Below are 19,898 nucleotides of genomic sequence, written 5' to 3' on the forward strand. Positions count from 1 at the left end.
TTTGAAATAAAATTGCCTTGAATGTATCACAAGGGAAGGCCGCTCTAAATGTTCTGTTGTGCTAGGCAAGCCAGCAAATGTTCACACTTCCTTTTAACCACAGTCACCTGCACACAGCTAGAGAACATTTTTCTACCCTCATCATTTTGTTCCCAAGCCTATGCTTTTCTGTTCTACCTCCATTACAAAACTGGCTTCAAATCATGTCTCAAGTCTGATGTGACAGAGATGAAGAGCAAAAAGATGCCAGATTGCTGGTGGGGGCTCTGGCTGACTGGGACATCTCTGGTAGCTGGAATGTGCTAAGTCTAAGGGAGGGCAAAGGAGCCCAAGTTTTTCAGATGCAATTGGAAGGTTCCAGGGGATTTATCTCTGCCTTGTGAAATGCTCTGCAGATCTTCCAACTGGTAAAACATAAAGTGACACTAAGTGAAATAAGCTGCTTTATAATTCAGCTATAAGTATCTTCAAGAACCATATAACCGAATTATAAATTGTTTAATAAAATAAAAGTTCTTCTTGTTCTAGAAGGGTTTTCTTTTTAATGGCTACTTCAGATGTTCAGTTAAATGTATTGTGACCAATGTAATTATCATTTGCCTGTATCTCAAAATTGTCTAATCAAGCACTAGTGGGCTGAGTAGTTAATATGCACAAATACAGGGATATTGAACTCTTTTCTTGTGGATTTCATCTTCCATTTCCACTCAGCAGAAATACAAAGAAGGTGGAGACAGGGACTAGACATAAGAGTATAGTACATAAAACTAGTCTGGAATAAACACAGGCTCAAAAATCAAAAGTAAGTTTGAGCATAACTTCACTGCAGGAGGACGGGAGAGCAAATCAAGTGGAGAAAAAAAGGAAAACAAGCAGAACTAACTACTTTTAGAATGGGAGTTTGCTCATGTAATGAAAGGGATTACATCATGTTTGTCAGCAGTAGTTAAGGGCTGAGCTCGGTGACCTCAGATAAACCCTTCCAGCTTCCCCGGGCACACAGATATCATTTCACCAAGCACAAAAGAAACACCTGACCCCGCTTCCTTCTGCCACTGAACCGAACAATGCAGGCTGTCTGTGGGCAGGAGAAGCAATGGTATTGACTGTTTTTTTAGAAAGGTACTCAGAGTGTTATCCCTGCTCCTGAACCTCTGGATTTAGGCAGAATTAGGCATCTTAGTTGCAGAGGTGCCAAAGGGAGCACTGCCTAACCACCATCATTGCCTGATCCCCGATGGACCCTTCTGCTCAGCTTGAAAACCTGGTTGAGCTCCTACCTAAGCTCTTCTGCAACCTAGATTTAGGTCAAATCCTACAAATCACTTGAAAGATCACTGGAAGGGCATACTCAGACGATGCCGACAAGTGCTAACAGAAACACAGTGATGAAGGTGAAACCTCTCCCCATCTTTTTCATAGCAATTTGGACACACAGTCAGGAAGCAGGAAAAGTGTCCTGGAGGCTCTGCTCAGCCTAGTGCCATTGGTTGTTTCTTAAAAAAGGACAAACCTGGCTCAGTTTGGCCCCCAGTAGAAGAGGTTCGCCCAGGGCCATGAGCCCAAAGGACAGCGGGGCAGCCCTGAGGCAAGGGCTGGAGCTTCGGGGAGGGGAAGGGAGAGGAGCAAACAGAAATGCAGTGTTTAGCACTGGCAACATCCCACCAACACCTCCTTCATCTAGGAAAGCAGATTGGCTTTTTGACTCTCTCTCTGCATATGAAGCCTAAATGTCTAACCAGGGTGACCTGGGTTGACCTGCTGGAGTCAAGTCATGTCATTTCAGCTGTTGTAATGACTAATGGGGACCTAAATTAGGTGGTCTTTTTTCCTGAGCTCAGTTCCTTAACTTAACTTCCCTGGTATAAGGTGTCTTGCAATTAGCTGCACTGTGACTAACCAGATAATAATAGTCTCAGGTTGTGCTGCACAGATTTTACAAGTATTTCAAAATGTCACTGAGCTTTACAGTGCATTGCTTTTCTCTACAGATTGAAGGAACAGCATCCACCAGCCCTATGTAACAGGCATGTCTGTCAGCAGTGTTAATTCACCATAAATATTGTTTCCCTCTTTGTGGATGCTGTCCCTGTCTCTCCTTCAGGATGTAACAATCACACTGTGTTGCCCATTCCTCAGAGTAGCCGTTATTCAGCAGAATACAATATTCCTTCTTTGGTATTTTGTATTGCCACTTTTGTATTGCCATTTTGGGAAGAAATGGGTGTATGGGCCGCCAGCAGAAACTCAGCAAGAGCTGTTGTTCCCGCTGAGTTCCTGCGGGCAATGTGGAACCAGCAGGCTCCAGAGCCTCCCCCTCTCTTGCAGAGGCAAGCTGCAGCCCAACAGCTCCCACCGTGCGTGTGGCTGCACCCCAGCATCCCCCCAACTTCAAGCGCCCCAGCTGCTAGCACAAGGTGGTTTCAGAGGTGCTCATTTAGGTTTTCTCCTGTTTCTTTTTCCACCCTGATTTTTAACTCTGTCAGCACAGACAGGTGCAGACAGATGTGAGCTCACCCTGCCCATACTCCCAGCCAGCCGGACTTGTGCCAGCCCCTGTCTAGGAGCCACAGAACTATATGAGCATGGCTCGGTGCCCAAGCTAATACGCCTGCTCAGAAGGCATGGGCAGAAGAAGCTTGTGTCTGTCTGCAGAGCCTAACAGGCCTGTCCTGGAAAGCTGAGGACCTCCCTTGAATAACAGACAAATACAGATATAGGTGTGAAAGCAAAGGCCTCTGATAATTTCAGGAAAGACATTTTTATCTTTCTTTTAAACTGCCCCGGATCAATCCAGCAGAGACCCTAGGAAGAGTACAGTAACAGCCAAGACGCTGGGGAGCTGGCTGCCTTCTTACCTCTGCTCTGGCCCTCCCAGTCCAGATTGGCTGTGTTTGCCTCCCCTTCCTTGAGGGAAATGGAGCATAACGTGCACTTTCCTAATGTAATTTTGGCCAGCAGCTATTGCTTGAAAGCTTTGCGGTGGTCTGACATTAAAAAATTATAAATCTGTTAAAAAAGGTAACACTTTTCTAGAACACAGTCACACATTATATCCTATTTTGATAAGAATGAGAACTGTACCAGCATCCTGCAGCCCATATGTAGGGATGTCAAAGAAAAAGAATCATTTTCAAAAGAAATTCCTGGCTGCTAATAAAAAGTTTACTATCTGATCCTTTGTATATCAATATGGTGACTCAGGGCTGTTTCTATCACAATATATAAAGGCATTCAGTGTTTCTTTGTGCAATAGCTACTTGGCTTACCATGCTAAGACATGACTTCCAATGTTTGTGATCAGGTGGAAAATGTCCAGTAAAAAATTCCAGTGCCAATGTACCCAGTTTTCTCAGAAAGATAAGACATTAGGAAGGGAGCTAGTTCTTAATTTGGGCTACCTTCAGATAAAATGTTTCTGACTGAATTTGTATTTGGTAATCAAAGGTCAGCATCCCTATTCTGAAACGCCCATGAGCTTCACACCCAAACCCCATCTCTCTCTTTCTGTTTTTTTGTTCCCTTTCTCTCTAACCATTATAATCCAATAACAGCATTAGTGGAATGGGAATGACAGACAATTCTCATAAATGAAACAGACCTCACAAAGAAGATCTTAGGACTATTTTGAAAAGCAGTATGTTATCCTGAGATCTGGCCATGTCTGATAGATATTAAAAATTTCAGTGATGTTTTGTTAGTTGGAGGAGCCTTTCTATCATAATCCATCTCCATACAAGCCTGTAGAGAAGTTAACATGAATAAAAAGAAACAGTTGAAATCTTGAAGTCCTTGAAAAAAATGAAGAGTAGAAATTGCAGTTGCTGGGTGTTTTCCTTCTGCACCTGAATGGGTCAGCATGGAAGAAGGACCGCCTGGACCAAAACCTATACCTATACACTATATCATTGTGATTCCAGAAGTTGCTGCTATCGTTCTGCTGCATATCCTTGGGAAAGTCCATGCTGAAAAGACTGCACTGTGCTGAGATGCTTAAAAAATTATTTGGGTTGTGGCATGCAACAAACATCTATTCATTAAAGTCTTGCAATTGTGACCCAGCCCTTCATCTTGCACAAGATCTATAAAAAAGACTGAGTGACTATAAATGTGTCCCTTGAAGCAAATTATGGAAGACATTATAGGAAGACTGGTTTCTAGCCAGCTTTTCCAGATTAATGAATCCCTTTCAAGGATGTGTGAAAGCTCCATTGAGACCAATGGTGAGTATCTTCGGACTCCTCTCGGAAGATTTTATAAGGGGTCCTGACTATTGTATTTCTATTTTTCTTCTATTTTCAGAGAGCAGTTAGAAAATAATTTGAAATGGTAATGCTACAGTTCAGACACTTTTCACTGTGAGAACAGACCTAACCAGCCCATGAAGAGTCAGCAAAAGGCTCTTGGGCAGATTCAGTTTTATCATGGTAACAAGCAGCATGCAAATTATTACAATTTGTGCGCTGCCCATTCTGAAAGAGATAAAAAAAAATATTTTCCTGCATCTTCCACATTAAACCCCATTCATTCAATCAATGCACAGATCTGGACTTTCAGTGTGTTCCTACAGACATCAGGTATACATAGATATGGAATGAGAATACTAAGAGTCAAGGAAGACTTTGCTCAGATCAAATACCTGGAAGTACTTTATATATATGATACCTCTTGCAGCAAAAGGACTTTCATCTACACATTTACTATGTTATCAACTGACTTCACACATTTTCTGTTTCTCCATTAACAGAGAGAGAAAGATAATGATCTGCACTCTAGAGAACAGTTTGCTCTTTCAGAAACGATTGCTTCAATTGCTCCTGCCCAAGATGTTGCGATGAGTGGAGGAAGTGAGGGAGAGAAATTATGAACTATATGGAGAGAACCTACTAAGGGCAATGAATGGAAAAAAGAGGGATGTTTCATCTGGGAAGGAAAAGGCACAGGGCAAGGGGGAAAAAGATGGTGAAGAAAGAGAACAGTGCATAATGTGCAGACAGAAAGGATGGGAGATGAATGAATAGAATAAAACAAGAAAAGGGAATAAAGTTTTAGCTGAAAAGTTCATCACAAGTTCTTTATTTGTGTTTTCCCATCCAGTTGTACTAGAATATCCTGATATTTGGCTTTTTGCTTAGGTATTAGAGCAAGTCACAAGGCACACAGAGTTAACGAAGTATTAGATACACCAGCACATGCCAGACCAACTGCATACACTCTGCTGGACTTTGTCAGATTAATTCCTGCAACTGCTGTTCGTACACTTCTTTGTAAAGTGCTATGTAAATGATAACTCTTGTTATTATTCAAAGAGATACACATCCAAAAAGAGGTCCCATCACATGTACCAGAAACTACACACACATACAAAATATATGACATTACATGTAAAAAATAACCATACAGGTCTACAGGCTGGCTTCTGATGCAGTGGCCAACTAGAGGTGCTTTTGTCTTTATCAGTAAGGCCTAATAGGTTACATGTTTGTATAGAAAAGACATGCACATCAGGAGTATCTTGCTACAGTCTACATTAAAAGGCAACATGCAAGAACCAGTCTTTCAACCACTTTGGAAAGCTGAGCCATAGATTCTAAGCATTTCCCTATTTTATTGTTTTTCAGACTACAGACAGAGAAAAATTAATTCCCCATGTAATTCCATTGAAATCTAGTACATTAACTGAGGGACTGCATTTATTTAAGCCTGTACCAATATTTATGAGATGAATTTAGGCCCAGAATGTGTTGGCTGATGGTCCTTTTTTGGGAGATGAACTGGATTGCTTTACTGGGAAGACTCCCCAGCCATGGGGAGTGACAGTGGAGTGGGGAGGAGGAAAGAGAAGAAAAAGGCAGAACGGAGTGTTGAGGCCACAATAATTAATGCTTAGTGAGGCAGAAAAGGAGATGGACTCACAGGACAGCAATTCTAGCATTTTAATTCACATGTTGTGGAGTTTCAAAGTCATATCAATGGCTCGAACACAGCTTTATCTACACAGAGCTGTACCACAAGGAGTTTGTACGCTTTCCATTATTTAAAAAACAAGCACAATTAGCATTAAATTGTCCTGCCAGAGCAACAGAAGTCCTGCCACAGACTGCAGCGGAAGCAGGCACAATACAGGTGGGACAATCTTTTAAACCTTACTCATTTTATGTTTTAGAAATACACCTGACTTTGGTATCACAGCAGCAGCGGCCTGCATAGCTGAGAATAAGCGACAGTTCATTTCAATACAGGATGATGATTTAGGTATATTTGAAAGTAATTAGAGATAATAGAGCTAGAAATAAGCTGGAAAAGATTACAAAGAGAGAGAGCATGAAGAGAAAGTGCAATTTTTCTTCACAGGATCTAACACCAGAAAGATGTAGGCCCTTCCAATGTTTTGCATATCCTGGAGATGAATTTTCAATTTCCTTTTCCAAGTTATTTAGAAGTGCCTAAGGCTGAAGAATATACCTCTTGCAAGACAGAGATTTTCCATAGTGCTTTAATATAGAGATTAAAAATATAAGTCCATAGCCTTAAATAAACTGGGTCGTGATGCACAAAAATGCACGTGCCCTTTGAAACACTCAGCAAAGTGATCAAGATTCAATAATCATTTCTTAAGCTTTCTACAGGGGAAGCAGTTTAGAAGCAATGTATCAGTCTCACGGAAATTACGACATAGAAATTACTGCTGAACTCAAGGCCAAAATTAATAACAGGGTTAGTGTAGGATCAGTTGAGCTTCTTTAGTTCACTTTCAAATACTACTTATTTAAAAGTATTATCAAATTTTAGTCTGTCACGTGTGTTTATATTTGTGAAACATAACAATCCCTATGTATTCTGTTTATTCATATAGAAGCTAGGTCTCAGAGACTACCACCTCTTCTTTGCAGTTAGATTTTTCCACATTCATCTGTAATTTTGTCATCTCCAGAATGGATTACACAATAATTCAGGGCAAGCAGAGAGGGACCTTTGGGACCACCAGCCTGTGGACTGAAGAGAAGTTTTGACCAATGTGCCCACACAACACTCAGGCTCCACTCACTGCTTTGGATACCTCTTTGGTTCTAGGTATAGTTTGTATTTTTAGTGATATACTGTGAAGCCTTTGATAACGTGGAACTCCATATAAATATTGTGCCTCTGAGTTGTTGTTGTTGAGAGATTAGTTTTCCAAAACCGACAGCTGAGTATTTTTGGTCTGTACATCAAAACCCACACTTGGTACATTTTGGGCTCCTTAAGTCAACCCAATCATTTTCAATATTATTACATTTATGGATTTGCATTTACCTGGTTGGTTTGCCCCTTTGTTGATGGATTGCCAGGGGTGGGGTCTCTTGATGGACCTTTATGAAAGGCAGATTACCTCCTGAGACTGGAGGTCAGAACAGTCCTGGTTTTACAGGTGTTAAGCACAGATGTGCCAGGGGAATAAAGAGTGCTGCAAAACATTTCCTCTGTGTTAGCACAAGCAAGCAGTAGGATCCCTCCAACGTCCAGCAATACAGTGACGCATCAGTATGATCCCCCCCCAGCCCAGTCAGACTGGGGCTGAACCCTGAGATGCTGCGTAACAACATAAATAGGAAAAATGTGCATGTCTGAGAAGAGAATTATCACTGTCTGAATAATGACTACTATGCTTCCCTGAAAAATGCAACATATTGTGGTACTTTGTTCAGGCACTTTTTTTTCAAGCTAGTATTGCCAGCTCCAAATGTTCAAGATCTACAGTTTGACCCTCAAAATCATAAGCCTGACTGTAAAATGATAAATGTAGAGCTCTTTTACTTTGCTTTCTGTTTTTTAAGCTATTAGGGTGCACCTGGGTCACATTTGCAAGCTTTATACTCTAACCATTAGGACTAAAAACTTACTTTAAATTAAAGAAAGAGGAAAGCTGAGTTTCTAACCTCATTACACAACTCTAGTAGCTGGAGTGTAAGTGAAACATCAAACATCACAAGACTTGTGATACAATCATGAGTGCTGACAACATCAATTTAGAGTAGGAGGTGGGATAGCAGGGGAAACTCAGGGCAAATGGATTTACTTTTTATCTTAATGTTTTTACAGGCTGTCTACTTTTATCTTGAATCAGAAGTTTTCAGTGGCAGTTCTTCCTTCATGTATCTGTGCATGACATTAAAAGGTCACTCCTGCATTAATACCTGATGCCATTTGCTAACTGCATCTTTCTATCTGAGATAACAAGAAAAGGTAGGTGTACCGATCGTACACCTGGTGCTAATATCGCAGCAAAGAGGTATTATGGAAGTACAGGTCACAAGTACATGGCTGAAATGGTATTGAGAGGGATTCCAGTCCCCTGTTGTGTGTGTGTAAAGAATACAGGATGTTTCTCAGGGCTATCACATTTACTGCCTGAGTGAAGAAAACTGCATTGAGAATTTACCAGGAAAGCTCTACCTTCTTTGTGAAATGGGTTGCTATATCTCTTATGCCTCAAAATTATCTTGATGAAGAATAGCATGGAAACTTGCAAATCTACATATTGTTAAACCTTTCACTAGAACAAAGTAGCTGTAATGAAGACAAGTAATTAACGGATCACTATGATTACAGATCAACGGACTGGCCAGATCAAGAATTCAGGTCAGTCTTAAGTAATGCCAAAGTGGCAGCGGTGACAAAGCGGTCAGCTATCCCTCTGCTATTAGAGTTAGTTTCCAAACCGTGCAGTTACTGTTTGAATTCCTGCAGTTAGAGGGAATTGTATACTCACCAGTCCATTCAACCACGTGCAAAGGGTTGCTGTCGATAACTTCTTGGTCACCCACCTGCTGTCACTGCTCTGATCTGTCACTGACCTGAAAAATGCCAGGGCTGCACAGCGGCCAGTTCGGAGGCAGCTCCAGCACAATGAATACTCCTGCTCTATCATGATAATCCTGTGATTTAAAGCAGGCGTTAAGCCTGGTCCAAATTGCCAGTTCGCTTCAGCTGCTTTGCACAGCTCCAGTGATAGGAGCAGAGCGTGCAAGTGAATTTCATGTTGACAAGCCAAAGTTTTTTAAATGACGTAATGCTGATATTATATATCTTGCACTCATTAAACAGGCTCCTGTCCCATCTGGGTGGGACTGAGTTCATTAGTTCACGTTCATGGGTGATTATGTCGCTAATTGGAAGGAGGGACACAACCCCTGTGTGAACCGGGAGGAGGTGCTGAGGGTCTGCTACGTGGCCCTTGTCACAGCAGAAGCGATTCAGCCCAGCGCTGCCGCGGCAGGAGCTGACCCGTTTCTCACGCTGCGTCACCCAGCCCGGGCTCCGCGCTCAGTGCGAAGGCAGCAGGGCTGCCCAGGCCCTCTGCGAGGTGCAGGTTTGCCCACCCTTTCAGCCACAGTATTGGCACTGCTCACGTGAAGCTGGGACTCTGCACTCCGAAGTAGTAGCGGCACGGTAAGGACAGGAGATGAAGGCAGAGGTTAAAGCAGGGGAGGATCTCCCTTAAGCCTTCCTCCTCCTCTCTCTGTATCAAAAGTGTATATTGCAGGATGAATTTTCCCCAAAGAAATTATGCTAAACTGGAATTATGTAAAGAAATCAGAATATTATAATTATCCCCTTCAAAACATTACAAACTCAGGAAAATCAAGACAGGTATATATGAACAATCTTGCAGCACAGAAATGCAGAATTCAGAAATCCAAACAACCTCAAGTTTGCTCTAATATGATACAGAACCATGTGTAACTCACAAGCATGAGAGAATTTTACAGTCCATAGTTGGAATTTAGTAGAAAAACAATGTTTAAAAAGAAATTAGTTTTAGAAAACACACTTCAGTACATTTTGTTCCACATATTGCTACAGGAATGGGGTTTGACCTTTCCATTCTCATGCAGGTGATTTGGCATCCAGTCCAATTTGATAGATTCCATCTTTTTATAAAACTCTACTACAGAGGTCAAAGAAGGAAATGCATTGTCATCTCTGCCTGCTTTCTTGGGGGAGCATTGAGGTTAGCCTTCTGGATTTAAAATCTTACCACAGAGACAGAAAACAAGATTGGCTAACCACAATGACTTGACTGAAAGAATTAGCAACGCTGACATAATGTAGGCATTCCTGAAAATTTAAAGTCAGACTTCTGCCTACTTTTTAAAATAAATAGCAATACAAAAATCTAGGGCAATAAAACTCCATAGGCATCTCAGAATTTTATTTCAGCCAACATCAATCTACCTTCTTTTCAGACAAGCTAAATTATACCGGTAAATCAGCAATGTTAGATCAGTCAAACCAGCTGAATGCAAAAGCTGAGGGAACAGACCAAATTTGTACTGTGTATAAGGAGATAAAGGAAAACTGCTCATAAAGTTAGATCTTAAATAAACAAGAACCCTTAGTAAGAGTACACGGGGAAGAGGAAAGACTACAGTCTAAAACTTCTGGGAGGCCTCTGATTAAATGTACAGTGAAGCGGGGAACGGACTGGGGGTTCTCTGTACTTCAGAGGCTGCAGCTTATGTAGCCAGAGCTTTAAAGAAGCTAAGTCAGACTTACTAAGAGGATAGCAATAGAGTCCCGGAGTGCCGGGGCCAACCACCCGGGAGCATACCCAATTTGATGGATTCTGTAGCTGACACTGATGGAACAACACTGTTAGAGGCACAGGAGCTAGCTTGTTCAAAGCATCTGCATAAAGTAGGCCACTGCGGCGCAGGCACTCCTGAGACTCACACTCACTGCCCTTACGGACTGCGTTGCAGTGGCTGAAAATGTGACAGCCCTGCCTTGCTGGTGGAGGACCCCTTCCTGCAGAGATGGAGATGCAAATGTGTGCTAGTCGCTGAGTCACTGATGTGGCTTCTGAACTTCCCTGTTAGTTCAAACTGATTTATGTTACAGATACCAGACTGGGAGCTGCTTTGCTTCAGGAGCAGAACGTGTTTGCTTCTGCTGATCATGCTATAGTTTCAGTGAAAACTGCGTAACGGATGCTCCAGCAGCTGAGGAGCTGGTACCCATGGAAATGCTAACCCCACTGCAAGGTCCTGTAACAAACCCTGTGAGACTCTAGAGGTTTAGTCACTCATTTCACCGAGGCCAAGGACATCTTGTCTTACATCAGCCACATCTCTTCCACATAGACCCCTACATCTCAGCTCCCCCAAAACACCAGACATGGGTTTTGAATGCTCTACTACAACCTTTCTCAAGCTTGCCACATCTGTAGGAACAGGATGTCTCACTGCTTTGTGGGCACCCTGGAATAACCTTTAATCAAAGCAAATACTAGAGAAACTATAATAAAAAAAATTATACATACACATATAGGCAGCACAACCCAGTAAGAAAATCATTTTCTCCTCCTATAATGCAGATCAGGACCAGGAGGCCTGTCGCTGTTTCACCCAGCAAGCAAGCTGCAAACTGTTCGTAGCTAGGATCCATCATCCCCATACAATGATTTTGATTGAGGTTTTCTCAAGGAGTGCCCAAAGGTGAAAAACTGAACTTCCCTTAATGCAGAGCTCACAACAGATCTCCTTCTGCTCTACTCCTATTGAGCGAGGGATATCTGAACTTTTCTGTGGAAAGCAGCTGAAAAAAGAAGGTAAAAAGGGGATAAGAAGGATCCATCCTTTCACTTGGGATTTGTTTCTTTTCCTTTCACAATATGACACAGTAGAGGTGGAACAGGTCTACCAGATCACTGAGTACATCTTACTTGAAGAGCAGGACTAATACCTTCCCACAGCCATCCACAATGAAGAATGCTCCAGTTGCCAAAATAATTCTGTGCTGAATAGCGAAATCCACAGTTGGGAAGCAACTCTCAGTGAATTCGCTTTCTGGGGTGATTAATAAGTGCACATATTTAACATCAGCACCATCCTTTCAAACAAACTAGAGCATATTTTCTGTGGTGCCCTCCTGCCTGTTGGCCAAAGGGATCAGAATCCTGAGTTCTGTCCCTAAAGGCTGGATCCACACTACCAACTGGTGGTTTGATCCTTGCCAAGACATTTTTTGAGGAATTATAAAAATCCCTCTTTGAGAAGGGAATTATATGTGGTACTTAGGCAAAACAGGCATTCCATTTATAAATATAAATACTTTTGCTATTCCATCAAGAAAAAGAATTTAGTAGTGAGGGATACAACAGAGAAAATTATTTATGTGTTGACACTTACAATATAAATAGAAAACAGATCTGGCTGAAACTAAGTGGGAAATGAAAAACATGAGAAAATATGTAACTGAGATTACCAATTGGGGGGATAATTTATGACCACTCTAGTGCATTCTTCCCAATGGAAGTACAGTCCCTCATTTTGCTTTATGTTTGGATTGTAATTATTTGTAATTATTGTTAAATAAATGCACAAGCTTACTTTGCATTTATCGGCAAATTATCTTCTTTTGACTGATGACCTTGAACACTGCAAGGTGAGCACTCTTCTGCAGTGCAAAGCAGGGACCAGGATATGGCTTGCACATAGTCCCTCTGCACTAGTCTGCTGTAGCACAGGTTAGGGAAGAAAGGAGTGAGTATGCCATTCACACTCACATACACCGACTGGATGCAGTATTATCACCCAAGGAATGATTACAACCCCATCTCTTGTACTCATACGCGTGCTCCTTTTACTCAGGCTGCTTGTCTGGGTATGTCCATTACTGCACATCTTCTGCTTTAGATTTGTGAAGAATATTTTTATCCAGCATCTTCATTCTTAATAATAATGATTTATCACATATGGTGCACTATATTTTTACAAAGCTGTAAGATACCATGGTGATTAACCATATGAGAACCTAAATAGAAGGGAACAGGATAACAGAAATGTCCTCCCAGAACATATAGGGGCTTTTGCTTGTTTTCAGGGAAAATATCTCAGCTGCATGACTTTACTCTGTACATAAGAACTGTAGGAGTTCCATAATAGAAGACCGTGCTGTACTTGACAATGTTGTAGAGAACAAGAAACCTTATGTTTAATTCCTCTCTAGACTTAATTAGGATTTTCAGATCAATTATGTAAGGAGAGATTGATTATTCTAGCTCTTTTGATCATACAGATTTATTACTTTGATTTAAGAAGGCAGGAGAAAAAGATGTAAGAACGACAAGTATACCCTTGTGTTTGTACATATATATCTCCCTATATTTCTGGTAGAAAAAGATCCCAGCTTCAAATAGCCTTGCAAATTTGTCCTGTCAATATTGCAGCCCACACACAAAATCTACTCACTGAATCAATATAGTAGTGAGAAACTAATCACATTTTACTTACCCATCCAAACACTGCAAAAGCCTGGAGACACTGCAAGGCGGCTTCAAATGAACACATCACTGCCAGGCACACTGCAGGCTGCTCATGCGTGCCCCCAGCCCTTCCTTTCCAACAGCTCTATCTTCACTCACCTGGATTAGGAGTGCCACCGCTCCCCCACATTACTGGATCTAGAACAAGGACTTTTCTGAAGTGTGGCAGGCCAGCAAAAAAGGGGATTGTCTCTGGGCACCAGCACATACAAAACAGCCAGTCTGGGGGCTGCTGAAAGTCAGAGTGAAACCTATGTGGTACCAAGAGTCTGAATGTGACTTTTTGGCTCCTGCTAAGATCCCGTGGGGACAGGAGGAGGGGCTGTGGGGGTGCCAAACAGCTGGCTGCAGGCTGGGCATCCCCGGGTGCTGTTTGATCCTCCAGGCCCAGGGCTGCAGGGAGTGCCAGGAGGGCTGCAAGGAGTGCGGGGAGATGAGCACTAGCAGCTCCCCATGCATCTTCCCCTGGGCAGCGCAGTAGAGGTTAAATTAAAAAATGCATTGGGGAAAAGGCCATTTCTGCAAAACTGGTCACTAGCAAAGAAAGGCAGCCAGGCCCCCAGGGATGCTCTCCTTGCCTAAGGATGAAATAGGATTACAATGGTAATGTTTGCTGCACTGTAATTAAGGTGGTGTCAGGACTTTCATTAAAAAGTGTGTTTTTGTTGAGGGGCTACAGCTTGGAGAAAATTTTTGCTTGAGGCTGAAATATAACATTGTTCTCAGCCAGAAAACACATGCACAGCCTTTATTATATATGTAATTTAGAATCTCAGTATAGTCTTGACTGTGGAGGCTCTACTATCGTTTCCATATGGGTATGTAGCTAATTGGTTTAAAACATTAGTTATTAAAGAAGTAAAGGACTGAATTCTGGCTGGACCTCGTGTAGGTGACATGTCCCCATTAATTGTCTGCAACTAACTTCAAAAACCAAAGGCCAAATTCTGCCCTTCTTACTCAGACACATAATTTTATTGAAGTAAACAGCTGCAAACAGGATTGGGCTCCTAGTGTTTACATGACTACAACCCAAGGCACCTGCCTCTCCCACATTATAACTCCATGAAAAGTGAGGCCATCATGTCTGGGACAGAGATTATTTCCTCACAAAACTGGCAATATATGACGAGGTTATTTCTACTAATAGTATCTAAATTCCTATTATTGTAGCACCCAAGATCTCATATAAGGAACCAGAATCCCTGTGCACTAGGTGCTGTACAAAAGACAGAATAAAAACATAGTCCTACTCAAAAAAAATGTATGACTGAATGTACACAAACAAATCCCTTCCCCTGTTTCATGGCCAGTTTTGTATTATTTCTGTTAAGTAATATGAGTGTAATGCACCACTCCTGCAAACAGCAAACACTGCTCAGACATTTATTTAACTTTCTGCATGATAAAGTCCTAACTTCAGACCAGTCTATTGTCTTTCCCCAGAGGTGCACACTAAGCGGCCAGCTACTGCCCTGTGCGCTTGCTGCTGGAAGTGGGTTTTTTCCTGGCTTGCATATACCTGCAGCACAGCCAGCATTTAGCACGCACTGGTTTCAGACATTAACTTGATTTTACTCAAACTATTGGCATAGTACCTTTTCAGATAAAAAACCCCATGCAACTAATAGTATGTCATAAAAGATTATTTCTCTGCTGCCCACCACCATATATCTGTCAAAACTAAAACTCAGAATACTGAAGTTTATAAAATTATAGTTTCAGAAAGTTGTAAACAAGACACGAATTGCAACAAATTAGGCAATGGAACTGAAGTTTGTAAGTATCTTGCAGATACTTTATGTGACTTCACATGGATGCTAACAAAATACAATGTAATATGGCACAGTCCATTGTTACTTCTAAGAACAAATTATAGAAATTGCTAGTTTAGGAAGAATTTAAGCATTTCTGCAAATGCTTAAACACAGAACAAACTTCATTCAGGAGGTAGTTGTCTTCAGTGAAACTATTTATGCATTTAGTTACTTATCTGACTAATTCAGCATCCCCAGGATCACTGCCTTGGTATGGAATAACTTAATGAATTACAGTATAGTACATCAGCTACCACTTGTCAAAATAATAAGATTCAAATGTAAACAAGGGATGCTCTTATTAAGTGCAAACATGCAAAATTAACATTCTTAATAGACAAAGCTTCTCCACATAGGAAGGTATTATTAATAGTACTACCAGAGTCAGGCAAGCATAATTCCTCATGTGGACAAATTCACTCTGACACAAGTACCTTTTCTGATTTCATTTAAATGAATTAAAGAAGTTAATCTGAAAAAAAAAAAAAAAAAAAAAAAAAAAAGCCAGAAGATGCCTGAATGAATGAGTCTGCATGAGGGTTATACTATAATCACTAGTTTTAAATTCACACTTTGGCGTGCACAAAAAGAACATTTTCTTATGAAGATAAAAGCCTCCACGTGTAATAACTCGATATATAGACAAGCCCTAGGGGCTTGCATGTTGAGCACTTAACATTTTTGGCCTTGTCTTAATGGATAAAAAAGGTGTGTTTCTCAGTCACATTAGCCCAGTCAAAGTAGCTTAATATGATGAAAAGGCCTTAGGCTTTGGTGAGACTAAGGTGTAAAGGTGTGAGGTTAGCACATATATCACAGCGTGGGCAAGGCTGCCTTTAACACAAACTAAACTAGTCAAGTTAAAGCAGGCAGGGGATGGGGAGCCTAGACTGTATTAGCCCACATTCATACAAACACCAGATTAGTTTGTGTGGAGAGTAGCTGTTGTAGAATATTAAGTCAAGATATTTCATGGTAGGGAGAGGGTGAGAAAACAAGAACAAGAATGAAATGATTTTCCTCATAGACCGTGAACTCTGCTGCCTCCAAAGAGAGCAGTTTGATGGATTTCAGGGGAACTGGACCTCCACACTATCTGTCCATTGCTCTGGAGCACCTGATAACTGGAATTGTCCAGCTGTCTGGGAATGTTGCTCAGGAGAAGTGAGGTTTATCCCCCACCATCTGCAGCAACAAGCATCTCACCAAACTGCTGGGAAAGTCACCACCGCTCAAGGCTATGTCATACCCACTGTCCAGGCTGTGCTGTTGCCTAAAGTAAGAGGGATCTACAAGATGACAAGTAAGCAAAACCAATGAAAAGAAGAAACAAATATTTCAAGTTTAAAACTAGACTTCTGCAATGCATTTGTTAGCATACAACAATTAACATATGCTGCTTTTTTTTTTTTTTTCAGTTGAGCCAAATCTAGTACAAATAAACTAGGAGTCATGCATTTGTATGATGTAATCCTGACTTTGCCACCTGATTTAGGCTTTGTCTAGAACTCTTTTAAATCACCTTGGGGTTGTTTGTTTTTTAATACTAAAAAAACAGTTCTTCAGTTATTTCTGAACTACTTGGGTGAGTACGAATGCAGATGTAAAAAACTACCATGGGCAGTTGTGGTTACTGCACCATTCTCCTGCCGTTTGCTACTCTCACAGCAAGGACAGCCAAATGGGATGTGCCCTGGCTCCAAAATCTCCGCAGTTTTCAGAGCAGCATACTGAAGTAAGCAGATGTTCACTACAGTCAATTATCAATTTAGTACAGGTTAAGACAAAATGGTTCCATATACTGAATATTTAAAATGTTAGCATGTTGCTGACATTTCTTAAATGAAGCCTTTGTGATAAGTTGGTGCACTTTTCTGCAATGGAGACACATGCAAAGAGAACAAAAATTAAACTTTTTATTTGTTTTATGTAGAGTAGTGAACGATCAATAAACTGGCAGAGTTCTGAACTAATGTTGTAAAAGAGAAAGTATCTGGATCCCATTCTTGATAGAATCTGCAATAATTTTCTCACTATTTCTGTCACATACACCACTTTAGTTGCATAATGGTACAACAGTGTTTACACCAGTTGTCATTTTCCCTTCATTATTTCTATAACAGGATCATCTTCCTTAGCTAGATGTTTTAAGACAGCATCCCGTCTTCAAGTTGTTCTATTCTGAAAGTATCACTCCACCATTAAGCACACTGGGACAACTTAAGAAGGTTTGAAGTTAAAACTGTTAGCCTTGTTTAATCAGTACTGCAAGGGTCTTATTTATATTTCAGAAGCAATTCCAAAAATACTGAATGTTTATTTTAAGGAAGGTTAGAATGTAAAATTCTGGCTGAAACTTTCAAAGCTGGCTGCTGTTGAAAGTTAAAAAATAATCAGGTGTGTTCACCTGAGTTAGTTTACAATGAACCACAAGATCTCTTAGCATTCAGTAAAGCAGAGGACCCGTTCATTTAATATTACATCTTTGCTGTAAAAATGTGTGTTTTCCAGAGAGAGATAATTTATAATAGGTGTCTAAGCACTGGCCAGGTATAAATGTAAAAATTTTCCTGACAGAGCTGTTCAAATGTCCTGAATCAACAAAGCACTCCTACCCTGGATTTATGTTTGCTGACACAATTTCTCCTAGCTTGTCCCCCTGCCTTCACCGAGTGATAAATAATGCTAGTAAACCCAGTTTCCTACAATTCCATCTCCAGTTCAGGTTCCTGCTCACAAGACTCTCTCGGTCCTACACAGCTCTTCACACCTTTGATTGCCACAGACATGGCAGCAGCAGCACACGGAACAGACCTGCCTAGCTTTGTTCGGACATGCAACGAGATAAGGCACAGTAGTATAACAAATAAAAGCATGTTAAACCCATTGATGTGCTCTTGTCTTAGACCATGCTACACCAAAGCCAACTTTGTCCTACCTCCACTCGGATTTTATATTGTGATAGCGACATATAGTCAATATAAAAACAATGGAGGAAAAAAAGTTAAAAACGCACGCCTGCTTTTGCCTAAGAGACAAAGCCCAAAGCTCAACCCCTTACAGGTGATCTAAATGTATTAAACCATGTCTACATGGGAGGACCGGATGAGCCACGCGTAGACAAGTGAATTCAGTGATTTCCCTGAGCGTATTACTGCTGTGGGATGTGACAGTTATTCCCCACACACCTAGCCGTTGATCCGAGCCCACAGCCTGCTCACGTGTCTCGGTGCCGATCAATCTGCACACGCATGGTAGCTCTGACACATCCCAGGCTCACCCGAGCCATCACGCAAGCGCAGTGAATCCACACACGCACAGTCGGTGTTCCAGGAGATGGCCTTTTTTTATAGCAGACCAGATGGCAACCTGGCAACTCCAGCAAATGCCACACCAGAGATCCCACTGTGCAAAGGCTGTGGCCTTTTACTTCTCTCTCCCTCCCCTCCCCTGCTTTTTTTCTCTCTACTCCACCCAAGTCTGGGCCTGTATAGCATTAAATGTTTTCAGTTAAATTATGCTAACTTGCCAGAGTTAACAAAATTCAAAGGCACTTTTTTCTGTGTTAGACAAGATGTAAACAGATCAAGTCCCCATATCTGAAGTGGTATGAGCAGTGTAACTATGTTGTCATTTGCAGGCTTCATAATATAAACGTTTATCTTGCGATATATATTTTGACAGAAATGAGTACATTTTCAGTAATAGGGCCAAGAAAGTCATGCCAGCAATCCAACTGCTGTCCTTGCATGGCTGAAAGGGATGGCTTTACGTTATTTTATATATATATGTATGTATGCAAATACATGTATAGATAAAGTGTATTACCTCTATCTCCACATATAGATATGAAAATGTCACAAAGGTCTAATTTAATTACTCACAAACCTAGGAAATGAACTAATGAAAGCTTTTTGTTATGAAATGGTTCCCAGGAACACAGACTAGCAAAAGCCTTATTTTCCACAGCATGCCATTTTCATTTAGCATTTCTGAAGCCGATAAGTGAAAAATTTAGGAAGGAAGAACAGCATAAAGGCCTGGATTGCTGTTTCTTTTCACATCAAAAAAATAGTCGCTAACATTAGCTCCTCCTTCCCTCCCTTCCTTGTTGCACCTGTGTGCTACCCTAGGCCATTTTATCAACCGGGATTCAAACACAGAACTGGAACCTAAATGACAAGGGAGGAACGCTCTCGAGATGTATTTGTACGTATTCGGAGCCTTGGAGGTATCGCCGCCCACGACTTCTGTAAGTCCGGCGAAGTTCTCCAGCGTGCCTGCCCCAAACCCGAGTCACCCACGCACGCTGCAGGGCGGCAGGCTTCGTTTCTTTCGTTCTGCCTACGACCCATTTGACGATTCAGCATCTGAATCGCTCCCTCCGCACCCGGCTGCTCCAGCTCGGGGCAGCGGGAGGGAGGGAACGGAGGGAGGGACGCCGGGGCCCGGGGGTGAGGGGCCCCGCGGCGCTGCCCTCAGCGGCGGGCGGGAGGCCGCCTCAGGGGCTGCCCTCAGGGCGGCGCCCGCTGCGGCGGCGGCGGCGGGGGGGGGGGCCGGGCCGGGCGGGCAGCTCCGCCGCCGGACAGAACCGGGGCGGCAAATCCGGGAAAGGGGATATGGGGGGCACGGCCCGCTTGGGAACCCCGTGTCCGGACTTTTCTCTGGCTGCGAGGCCCTAGCGCTCCCCCTCCCCTTCGGAGCCGGAGTCCCTTCCTGGCCTCCGGGACACGTTAAATCCCCTGTAATGAGGCTTAACCCCGCCCCGAGCC

At 42.1% G+C, this 19,898-nt stretch overlaps 1 long non-coding RNA gene across 2 annotated transcripts in view; it reads right to left on the reverse strand.

The window, feature by feature from the left end:
* Positions 1-19,898, reverse strand: part of LOC122154345 — a 41,992-nt gene that overhangs the window by 20,572 nt on the left and 1,522 nt on the right. The gene's annotated exons all lie outside the window — the stretch shown is intronic.

The sequence above is a fragment of the Tyto alba genome, unplaced genomic scaffold, assembly GCF_018691265.1.
Source record: "Tyto alba isolate M040663 unplaced genomic scaffold, T.alba_DEE_v4.0 Super-Scaffold_38, whole genome shotgun sequence".
NCBI classification, from domain to species: domain Eukaryota; kingdom Metazoa; phylum Chordata; class Aves; order Strigiformes; family Tytonidae; genus Tyto; species Tyto alba.